General features: G+C 40.8%; 1 pseudogene; it reads right to left on the reverse strand.

The window, feature by feature from the left end:
• Positions 1–468: 468 nt before the first annotated feature.
• On the reverse strand, positions 469–9,594 carry LOC102863293 (annotated as a pseudogene).
• Between the last annotated feature and the right edge of the window lie 1,357 nt (positions 9,595–10,951).

Here is a 10,951-nt window from a genome sequence, read left to right on the forward strand (position 1 = left end):
CCATGGTATATTCAACACTCTTCTCCAGCACCACAGCTCAAAGGCATCAATTCTCTTTCTATCATCCCTATTCACTGTCCAACTCTCTGATGCATAGCACGTAATTGCAAAGACTATAGCCTGGATCAGGCGCATCTTAGTCTCCAGCTTAATGTCATTGCTCTTCAGTACTCTTGAGAGGTCCCTCACAGCTCACTTTCCCCGATTCAATTTGTCTCTTGATTTCCTGGCTGCTGTTACCAAGGATGTTGACATCGTCGTCGTCATCATCATCATCATCATAAATAATAATAACAACTATGTACTTTATTGATGGCAAATGATACGATGGGCCCTCCAAGCCCTTCCTTTCTCAGAGAAGACCAGACAGAAACTGTTTCAAAGATGTGAGATTCTCAGTGTGGGGGAGGATCAAATTGGGGCAAGGACTCCCCAGCAGCTGAGCGCCTCTCTCTCTCTCTTCTATTGCTATTGCTGGGGCTGGTGGTCCAAAGGGTTCTTATTCTTGGAGGCGGTGTGAACCATCAGGTCGACCACCCGGTTGCTGTAACCAAATCCATTGTCATATCAGGAAATAAGTTCGACAAAGTGGTCATTCAGGGCAATGCCAGCCCCAGCATCAAAGGTGGGAGAGTGAGTGTCACTATTAAAGTCACAGGAGCCAACCTGGTCCTCAGTGTATCCCAGGATGCCCTTGAGAGGCCCTTCTGATGCCTGCTTTACTCTTTTCTTGATGTCATTGTATTTGGCAGCTTTCTCCAGATGGCAGATTAAAGCCATAAATGACACATTGGGGGTGGGGACACGGAAAGCCATGCTGTTAAGTTTCCCATTCATTTCAGGGATGTCCTTGTCCACGGTCTTGGCAGCGCCAGTAGATGCAGGGATGATGTTCTGGGCTGCTCCACAATCATCATGCTACAGCTCTCCAGAGGGGCCATCCACAGTCTTCTGGGTGGCAGTGATGGCATGGACTGTGGTCATGAGTCCCTCTACAATGACGAAGTTGTCATGGATGACCTTGGGCAGGGGAGCCAAGCAGTTGGTGGTGCAGGAGGCATTGCTGACAATCTTAATAGTTGTCATACTACTCATGGTTCATACCATCACAAACATGGGGGCATCAGCAGAAGAAGCAGAGGCCTGTTTGGCACCACCCTTCAAGTGAGCCCCAGTCCTCTCCAAGGTTGTGAATACACCAGTGGACTCCACAACATACTCAGCACCAGCATCACTCTACTTGATGTTGGCGGGATATCTCTCCTGGAAGATAGTGATGGCTTTCCCATTGATGACCAGCTTGCCATTCTCAGCCTTGACAGTGCCTTTGAACTTGCCATGTGTGAAATAATACTAAAACATATAGACCATGTAGTTGAGGTCAATGAAGGGGTCATTGATGGCAACAACATCCACTTTGCCAGAGTTAAAAGCAGGCCTGGTGACCAGGCGTCCAATGTGACCAAATCCATTTACTCCGACCTTCACCGTTGTGTTTTAGAGAAGTGGCTGAGGCTGCACGAGAAGAGGGGGCTGTCTGTCAATCAACGAGAGCCGAACTTGGGGTTTTAAAGCCTTGTGTGTCGCCATCAAGATACAACGTTTGTTCTCTATTCACCTAAAGCAGTATAGAAAGAAAGAGACCCAGGAATGGGAGAAGGAAGTGGTCTGCAGTACCACTTTGCTCCATGAACTGGTACCTGGCTTACCAAAAGACCGGAAGAAATGGTTGGTGTTTGTTTACCTTTGCTAAGTGTTTTGATCATGGATCCAATAAACAGAAAAACAGAACATCAGAGAAAGGAACTTCAATTTTTTGTTGAAAATCAGACTTACTGGATAAAGTGAGAGTGGAAGAACCTGATATCTACTGTCTGCAAATAATTTTGAAACCTTGAACCTAAACCATCCCATGAGATCATCTTTAAACTCCACAACAGATCAGTTCAATCAGTAAAGAAAGTTTGCCTTGAGTATTATATTCTTTCAAAAGAATTACCTGTAGGAGATATAAATGACAAGTTAATCCAAAACACAAGCGAGATCTTTTAGAGACCAGCAGTTTTAAGTTAACAGCAATATAGACAGAGATAGTGAGAACATAACTATTGTACATGTAAAAATTGAATGGGTGTATTTTTTACTAAGCATCTTCACACACACACACACACACACACACCTTCTTTTTAAAAACCATTTTAAGGCCTCCTCTCCATATTTCTTTTCAGGAGGGAGGCCTGTCCCTTTGGGGATATAACTTTCTAATAAATCTATCTTTACTATTTTATACTAAAAAAAGTTTAAGAAATAGTATTGCTTGTAATTAAAATTTAAGTGGGTATTATGTACTTTTTGTTTCATTAGTCTGACAACCTTTGCAAGCTTTTAAAATGACATAGATGAAGACAGCTTCCTATAAGTAAAACAACAGCCCAGAATATGAGGTTTATCATTGCAAAGACTGGAGGGAGGAGGGAGAGGTAGGTAATTGTGCAACAATGAATGAATTTTTTTAAAAAAAACAACAATTAACTGGAGCAGGAAGAAGGGAGGGCGAGGGAGTAAAATGTGCAACAAGGAATGAATGAAAATCTAACTTCTCTGTAAATGTTAGTTAAAATCACAACATAAAATTTTATTTAAAAAGACGACAGCTTCCCCAGGGTTGTTCCAGGTGAGAAAAAGACTCCTACAGTCCTCCACACTCAATTCTGCTCTGGCCTCAAAGTGCTGTTACCTCTAGTCAAGACAACCTGGGCATGTCTACTTATCCTTGGCCCTTACCTGTTCAATGAATTTAGGTCAGTTTAGCATCTTTAAACCAAAGAAAGTCACTAATAAGCTTTAAGCGCCATCTGGAGGCCTGTAGAAGCAGTACAGCGGTCAGTGGCCATTCCACAGACCCAAGACCCTGGAGAACAGAGAAAAAGCAAAACAAGCCAGAGATAAGGAGGAAGAGGAAGTCAGTCAGGAAATAGATGGGGTGGAGAAAAAGATATCTTCCTGCTATTTTCATTTTATAACTGCTGCTGCTGCTCTAGCTGCCTGTAAGCTGAAAGAAAGTGTGCCAGGGAGGTTACTGCTGAGAACTTCACCTCCCCAGGATCCTTGGCCTCTGTTTCTGGCTCTTCCTCACGCTGAAGTCATAGCCTTATTGAAAGCATCATAAGCTGCGTTGACTGGATGTATGGGGACCTAGGTTAAAAATGAATTTTTAAATTTTGTCTTTCCTTCTTAGAGATTTGTCAGACATCATCAGGTTTCCAGAGTGATGTCTGACAAAATCCTTACTCCACTCCAATCTTAAATTTAAAAAACAAAAACTCACTACTATCAGGTCAGTTCCAACTCATAGTGACTCTTCTAGTGGGTTTCTGAGGCTGTAAATCTCCATGGGAGAATAAAATAAGAAAGGGGGAGCCCCCATCTCAATAGGTGGAGATTGTCCATCTTTCTCTCATGGAGCCGCTGGTGGATTTGAGCCAGCAGTCTCCAGGTTAGCAGTGCAACTCACTACAGCCCACTAGGAGCTCCCTAATCTTAAGAACCCATACAACAAACAGCGAAATATCTGACCTATAGCATGCATTTAATGAATGCTAACCCCCTGTTCCTCTGGATGAGAAGGGTCCTTCTCCTAGTGGAAATACCTTTCATGCTAACTGCCCTTTTACCTTCCCAGGCTGGAAAAGAAAGCCACTCTCACCATCTCCATCTTCAGGATGGGAATTGCAGTCCCTCATGAGAAATCTATACCTACACCAAGAGCTGTAGTATGAAAGGTGCAAAGGAACACTGCATGGCTTAAAACCAGGAAAGGTGTGTGACAGGGATGTGGCCTTTCTCCATACCTATTCAATATGTATGCCAAACAAATCGTTCAAGAAGCTCTACTCTTTGAAGACGAATGTGGCATCAGGATACATGGAAGAATCATCAACAACTTGTGTTATGCAAAAGATAAAACCAAGCTCACTGAAAGTAAGGACTTGAAACACTTGCTGCAGAGGATCAAGAGTTACAGTGTTTTTTATGGGTTACATTTGTGAGTGTGTGTGTGCTGTTGTTTTAAAGTAAATAAAGTAAGACATTCTTTTTAAATTTTAATTGAGATTTTAACAAAAGTTTATAGCATTCATTCATTGTTGCACATTTTCCTCCCTACCCCCAGTTCACTTTTCTCTTAGAAAAAACTTCTTTCATTATTGCACAATTTTCTCCCCACTCCCTAGTATACTTCACTATGCAGCTCTTATTCTGTCCTGTTGTCATGCAAATAATGCCTAATCATTTTAAATAGTTCTTTCCTTCATCCCTCCCAATGCAGTGTACATTATTTATCCCCTCTTTTCTTAGCTTCCATCCAACCCCCAATTCAGTCCTGTTTATAACAGTGGTGTTATGCAGGATTTGTCCTTTTGTGACTGAGATATTTCACTCAGCATAATGTCCTCCAAATGGGTTACATCTTAACATCAAGAAAACAAAAATCTTTACCACTGGGCCAATAGACAACACCAAGATAGTAAAAAATAAATAGAAATTGTCAATAATTTACTCTTGTTCAGACCCATAGTCAATAGTGTTAGTACCAGTATCCGGGAAATCAAAAGGATTGTGTTGGGAACATTCTCTGTCAGAAACCTCTCCAAAGTGCTGAAGAGCAAAGAAGCCAGTTTGAAGACTAATGTGTACGATCAAAACTATGATATTTTCAATTGCTTGAAAATTGAACTATGAATAAAGATGACAGAAGAGTAGATGCCTTTGAGTTGTGTGAAGAGTTCTGAATATACCACGGACTGTCAAAAGGACAAATATATCTTGGAAAAGGTGCAGCCAGGGTGCTCTTTGGAGGTAAGGATAGTGAAATTTCATCTTATATACTTTGGGCATATCGTTAGGAGGGCCCAGTTATTGGGAAAGAACATCGTGCTTGGAAATGTGGAAGGTCAGTGAAGGAAGGGAAGGCTCAACAAGATGTATTGACTCTGACCCTAATGGTGAGCTTGAGTATGTTAGAGATTGTGAGGATGTCACAGGAGATGGCATGTTTCAGATCCATTGTTCATAAGATCTCTATGAGTCATAGTAGACTGGACAGCAATTCCACAATCACCACAACAATCTGATACCTTCTATGTAGACATGACCTGCTCCTCCATCAAAGAGTATTCCCTTGGAGCAGTGAGAGAAGTGGCAGCCCAGGGCTTAGTTCCTCTACTTGGTTGTGGGTATTTCAATAGAATGCCTGTGACAGGTAATTCAGATTGAAAAAACAAAGGGAGAAGTGCAAGGAAGATACCAATGAGGGAGTAGCCAATACAAGTTAAGGGGCCAACTTAGAAGGAAGCTGTGGTGATTCTCAGCAGTGCCATGTCCACTTTCTCTCAGGAGGCTCTTCTGAGAGTTCACCTTAAAGCTCAGCCCCTTGTGGAACTTCGGGCTATAGACTGGGCTCTCAGCCCTGCCAGAGTGACAGAGTGATGGAACAGGCATCCCTTTGGAAGCTCTGAGGGTGATAGGCTCACAGCTTTTTGAGGATTTCTGTGAAAAGGGGAGGCTTGTTCATTTAGCTTCACAGACTGTAGAAGGAAGCTGAGTCAGCTGCTTTAGGGGAACCCTGAGGCAATTACTTTACATGCACTCTGAGTTTTCTACCAGTTCAGTTGGTTAAGGGTTAGAGGGGTTTTGTCTTGGTATAAGCCTTTTTATATAAAGGCTCACTTTATTCACTTTCCATTTTGGGTGAGAGCATGCTTTCTGGGTACTATGAGTCAGAGGACTCCATTCTGGGAAGATAATGTCACATTTTAAGATGAAATGGAGTGGTACAGAAACAATGATGTGGGCTGTCAGTTGAGTGAATGGGAGGAGGTGTTTGCTTAGAGAAGTGCTTCTCAATGTGTATTCTTAGTACTCATGCTCATTGCTATTGAGTCAGAACTGACTCAGCTGACCCTCCAACGGGTTTTCAGATGCTATAAATTATACAGGCAAGATTGCTCATCTTTCTACCTCAGAGCAGCTGGTGGACTCGAACTGCTTGCCTTTGGATTGGCAGCACAATACCTTATTCACTAGGCCATCAGAAAGATCCTGCTTTGTCACTAAACTTGCTCATCCTGTGTCTTGAGCTAGATGATCTTTCAGGAACGTGACAGATGAGGTTTCTCTTCTATTAAGATCCAGGGCAATAATTTCTGGCTTCTCTGGCGTTTCTCAGAGCCCCTTCCCCTGAGTATTTGCATCACATTGTCATAAATGGGCAAATATTGAGATTAAAGGCTGTTCTGACTTCAAGAGTTTGTCAAGACTGCTCCATTCTGTACTAATTTGCTGATCTCTAGGCCATAACACAGTTGCCTTCCAAGCACGTTCTTTTATCACTATCTGATTCCTTATCCTTTCATCTATGTTGAATCTCCCTTTTCATCTATCCTACATACTTCTATTTTGAATATAATTTTTATTTACTTCACATCGATGTGTCACACACTTAAGTAGGTTTCAAAAAAAGGGTGCAAAAGAAGTCAATCTTTTCAATATTGCATGTCACGAAATGCCTTTAGTCCATCTTCTCATTTGGCTGACTGTTTAGTTGGGTATAGAATTCCAGGTTGGAAATTCTTTTCCCTCAAAATTAAAACAACATGAAAGGAAAAAAAAATATTAAAATACCCTCCCCAAACAACCATGCTCTATGATCCCCTATCTTTTGATATTTTTATGGGCAAATCAAGTGGTAATTCAATATCCAAACTTTTTTATGTAACAGAATCCTGGTGACATAATGGTTATGATTTTAGCTGCAAATCAAAAAGCATGAAGTTTCAAACTCATCAGCTGCTCCATAGTCTGCTTCCATAAAGATTTACAGCCTTAGAACCTCTATGGGGCAGTTCTTCTCTGTCTAATCTGGTTACCATGAGTTGAGGTTGACTTGATGGCAATGGGTTTGGTTTGGTTTAGTTTGAGATTGTTGCTTCTATTTATTTTTTTTTCTGGTTGGCTCTCAAAAACATTATCCCCGTTGCTCAGAAATTTCATAATTATATCTTTTCAATTTGGAAATTCTAATCCTTCAGTTCAGAAAATGTTCTTGTATTCCTCTTCCAGAATTCTTATTTAGACAGATTGATCATTCACTTATATTGTCTTTTTGTGTTTTGTTTTGTTTATAAATCTCTACTTTCCAGGAGAGTTTTTAAACTTTTATCTTCAAAGTCTTAATCTACTGCTTGGGTCACCTCTGTTTTCTCTGAGATTTGCTCTTTTGTTTTTTGGTTTTTTTTTCCTCTTCCTTAGTATTTCCATACTTTTTTAAACGAAATTATTATTAAATTTTATTAGTTTTAGTGAACATTTACAGAGATTTTGGGTTTTCATTCATTCATTCATTGTTGCACTGTTTTCTCTACCCTCCTCCCAGTTTGTTCTTGTCCAAATGCCACAGTGCTTGTCAAAGCCAGTTCTGATTAATCTCCTTTGTCACTGTGTCCTTTGCCATTCCCTATCTCTCCTCCCTGAGAGAGACTTCACCCTGATTCATAAGGAAAAGGGGATGGAGTATTCTCTTAGCTACTTCCTGCTGAAAAGGGACGCTGTAGGTTTCAGGGTGAAGATCTTCTCTCACTACTCTAAAGGGCCCCTTTGGCAGTAGGAAACACATAGACTATTATGGAGATTGATTTTGGAATTTAGATTCACTGTTATCAATTGTGCTTAGCCGTACATGTTCATATCCTTGATGTGTCACGGAAGTGTTGCAGCCTAGAAGATACAAATTTAACTAACAAGTTAAAAGTACATGAGTTAAAAATTAAAAAGCAATAATATTCCAAGTAGAGGTTCTAATAGTGGCATAAATCAAGTTACAAAGGGAAGGTGGTTCTTACAATAAAAGGCCTATAGACTAGCACTTTGTCTATTATAGTGTAGAGGTTAGGAACCACAAGATGTAGAGGCTCAGCTATGTCATTTATGGTTCTTAAGTCCTGGAGGAAATTCCATCTACCACTGGGTTGTTTTACAACTCGGAAGTTCGAATGCAAGGTAGAGGTAAAGTAAGGAACTGCTTATGAGGTTTTCCATCCATTCCAATAACTAAGAAATAGTGAGAAGAGTTGGGACCTCAGAAGGCTTTTAGGACCACTTAGTAGGCTCTGTGTCCAGGAGAAAATGAATATACTTACCAGTAATGTTAATGCTCACCCACAGCTCTTCTGGGAGGATCTAAATCGTTGAAGCATCCTCCTTTGTTTCCAGCTGGGTGCTCTTTTGTTTTTTATGGACTTGTTTTCATGGACTTTGTTTTTATGGACTTTTGTTTTTATGGACTCTCTTCTTATAGTGTTTTCTCATTTTTGAAAAATTAATTTTAATGACAATTTAAAGAGACTTTGGATTTCCATTCATTCATTGTTGCACAGTGTTTCCTCATTTTTAAGAGTAAGATATAGGCTGACTGGAATATTTTAAATCACTGGTGCAGTGTGATGGCTGGATTGTGTAGCCCTAGAGACTGGATAGGAACTGAACAAACCATTTCAGGATTCCCAAATGTATATATTTTCTCTTCAGACACAGCGAGGGAGTACTTCTATCTTCTGTCAGAATATACACTCCTAGATACTGGTCATGGCAGTCAGTGTAATAACACTGGCTGGTCTTGCTGCTCAGGATTTCTTTTTCCTTACACTAAACCAACCTCAGTTCATCCTCTCCACAAAGTAAATCTCCCCTTGGCAGCTTGGGAGTGAGTGGGACAGTTGTTGGTGGAGCTGAAGGACTCGTGGGTCTAACTGCTTCACATTTTAGCCAACCCTCCTGCTTTCACTCCCTCCTGCTCCCAGGCCTTGCCTTCACGGAAGCCTCTGCTCCAATCCTATCCTTCATCTGAGGTGTGATCAGACTTCTTTATTGGCTTGCTAACTGCAGGCAAAATTGAGCTTTCTCCACACTGCCTTGCAGAAGCAGATCCGCTGAAAGTAGTGCATATGGCTAGCAATGAAAATACATACACTCCCTGCACAAACATCAGACACCTATCTTTCATTGGGCTGCCAGTGTGCAAAGGCATGAATTTCGAGACTACCAGTGGCTCAGAAAAAAGATGGACAATCTCCTCTTGTGACATTTACAGCCTCTGAAAACCCACTGGAAGTTCAGCTATGAGTAATTTCCGACTCCACAGCACATAACAACAACACTGTAATATCAGTTCAAAAGGGCAAGCCAAACTTGGCAATGACTTAGTACTTTATGACACCACACAGAACGTGAAAATTACACAATCTCTGTCACACTTTCCTTGCTTTCTCTGCCACAACTTGTTCGATAGTGTTGCTCAGTCTTTCCCCCCCCCCACCTTTCTTCTTTTTCTACACTCAGCAGAGGAAGCTCAAGTTTGCCTTGGCCCATGGAGGATCTCAATCACAAAATTATGATTTTTTAGTTTGCTGAATGAAACGGTAATGGTTACTACGAGCTGCTCTGTGGCGCCCCCTTCAGGGACACGAGCCACACCTGTCGACCCTCGGGCCTCGGATGCTGCCAATCGCTGTCGGCCTCCCAAGACTTCTCTCGCTTCATGTTCGCTTAGATTTTCTCTTTTGGGTTAATGTCTGTTTTAAAAATAGTATCCAACTGAAGATTTGTACAGGAATAAAGATACATTTGCAAAGTTGCATGTAACATTTAGCTATCACTCTACTCACTAATAATACATTTCTTGTTTTGTTTTTAAAGCACTCAGCTATAAGTTTAACCCTACAGACCAGTTGAGCTAAACATGACAATTTTGATATTTTGCACCCAAATATTTATATTTTGTGTAAACACATTATAATTGTAATTTCCTTTTCTTGCTGAATGAGTTATTTAACAGCTTAAAACAGTTTCCAAACATATGGTTTTATTGGTACTGTAGTTTATTTATTTCTAATTTAATTTCCCTGTGGGCAGAAAACAAGATCTGTGTGATATTGATGCTTAAAAATTTGCCTTGTGACCTTTTAGAATGAATGAACTCTTTTATCCTTGAAATAATATATATTCTTTACTATATCTTTCATTTGTTCCTTCCTGTAAAATGTTTGTCTCTCAGATACTGTTCTAAAGCTAGCATCAAATTAAGACAGACTAGGGAGAAGGATTGGCAATCTACTTTCAAAATAACAGACCTTTGAAACTGTATGTACAGTAGAGCACACTTAGAGTAGAATAGCAGATGTGGCAATTGAGACTGAGCCATCAAATATAAAAAAACCAAGGAGGACAAACAGTTGTAAGTAGAAATTAGTTATTGGAATGTGGAATGTGAGAAGCATGAATGTAGGAAAACCGAACATTGTTAAGAAAGAAATGGAATGCATAAATATTGACACACTAAGTACTGGCAAACATGGTAACTCGGCAATGGGATTAGCTGTGTTGGAGACAGTGAAACTGGCTTGGAATAGAACAGAGTTCAGAGCTATTGAACTTAGGGTCACTATGAGTTGCAGGCGACTGGATGGCTCATAACAAAAGCAATCAGAGACTATGTAGGGTCCCTGGCTGGTGCAGATGGTTGAGTAACTGGCTGCTAACAGAAAGGCTGACAGTTTGAATCCACTCAGAGCTGCCTTGAATACAAGGCCTGGTGATACAAAGAAAAGTCACAACCATTGAAAACCTCATGCCCAGCTCCACGCTGACACACATGAGGTCTCCATGGGTCGGAATGACTTAAAAACAGCTGGTTTCATGTGTTTGTTCTTGTGTTTAGATACTATATAGAAGCTTTGAGGGAGCTCTGGAAGCTTAATGAGTAAGGAATTGGGCTGCATAACCAAAGGCGAGTGGTTCAAATCCACTGGTTCCTCTTCAGGAGAAAGGTGGGCAATCTTCCTGTGTGGTTTACTGCCTCTGAAAACTTACTACTGGAGGGTCAACTATAAGTTGGTTT

The sequence above is a fragment of the Elephantulus edwardii genome, unplaced genomic scaffold (genome assembly GCF_000299155.1).
Source record: "Elephantulus edwardii isolate Elephantulus edwardi_28Jun2011 unplaced genomic scaffold, EleEdw1.0 scaffold00009, whole genome shotgun sequence".
NCBI lineage: Eukaryota > Metazoa > Chordata > Mammalia > Macroscelidea > Macroscelididae > Elephantulus > Elephantulus edwardii.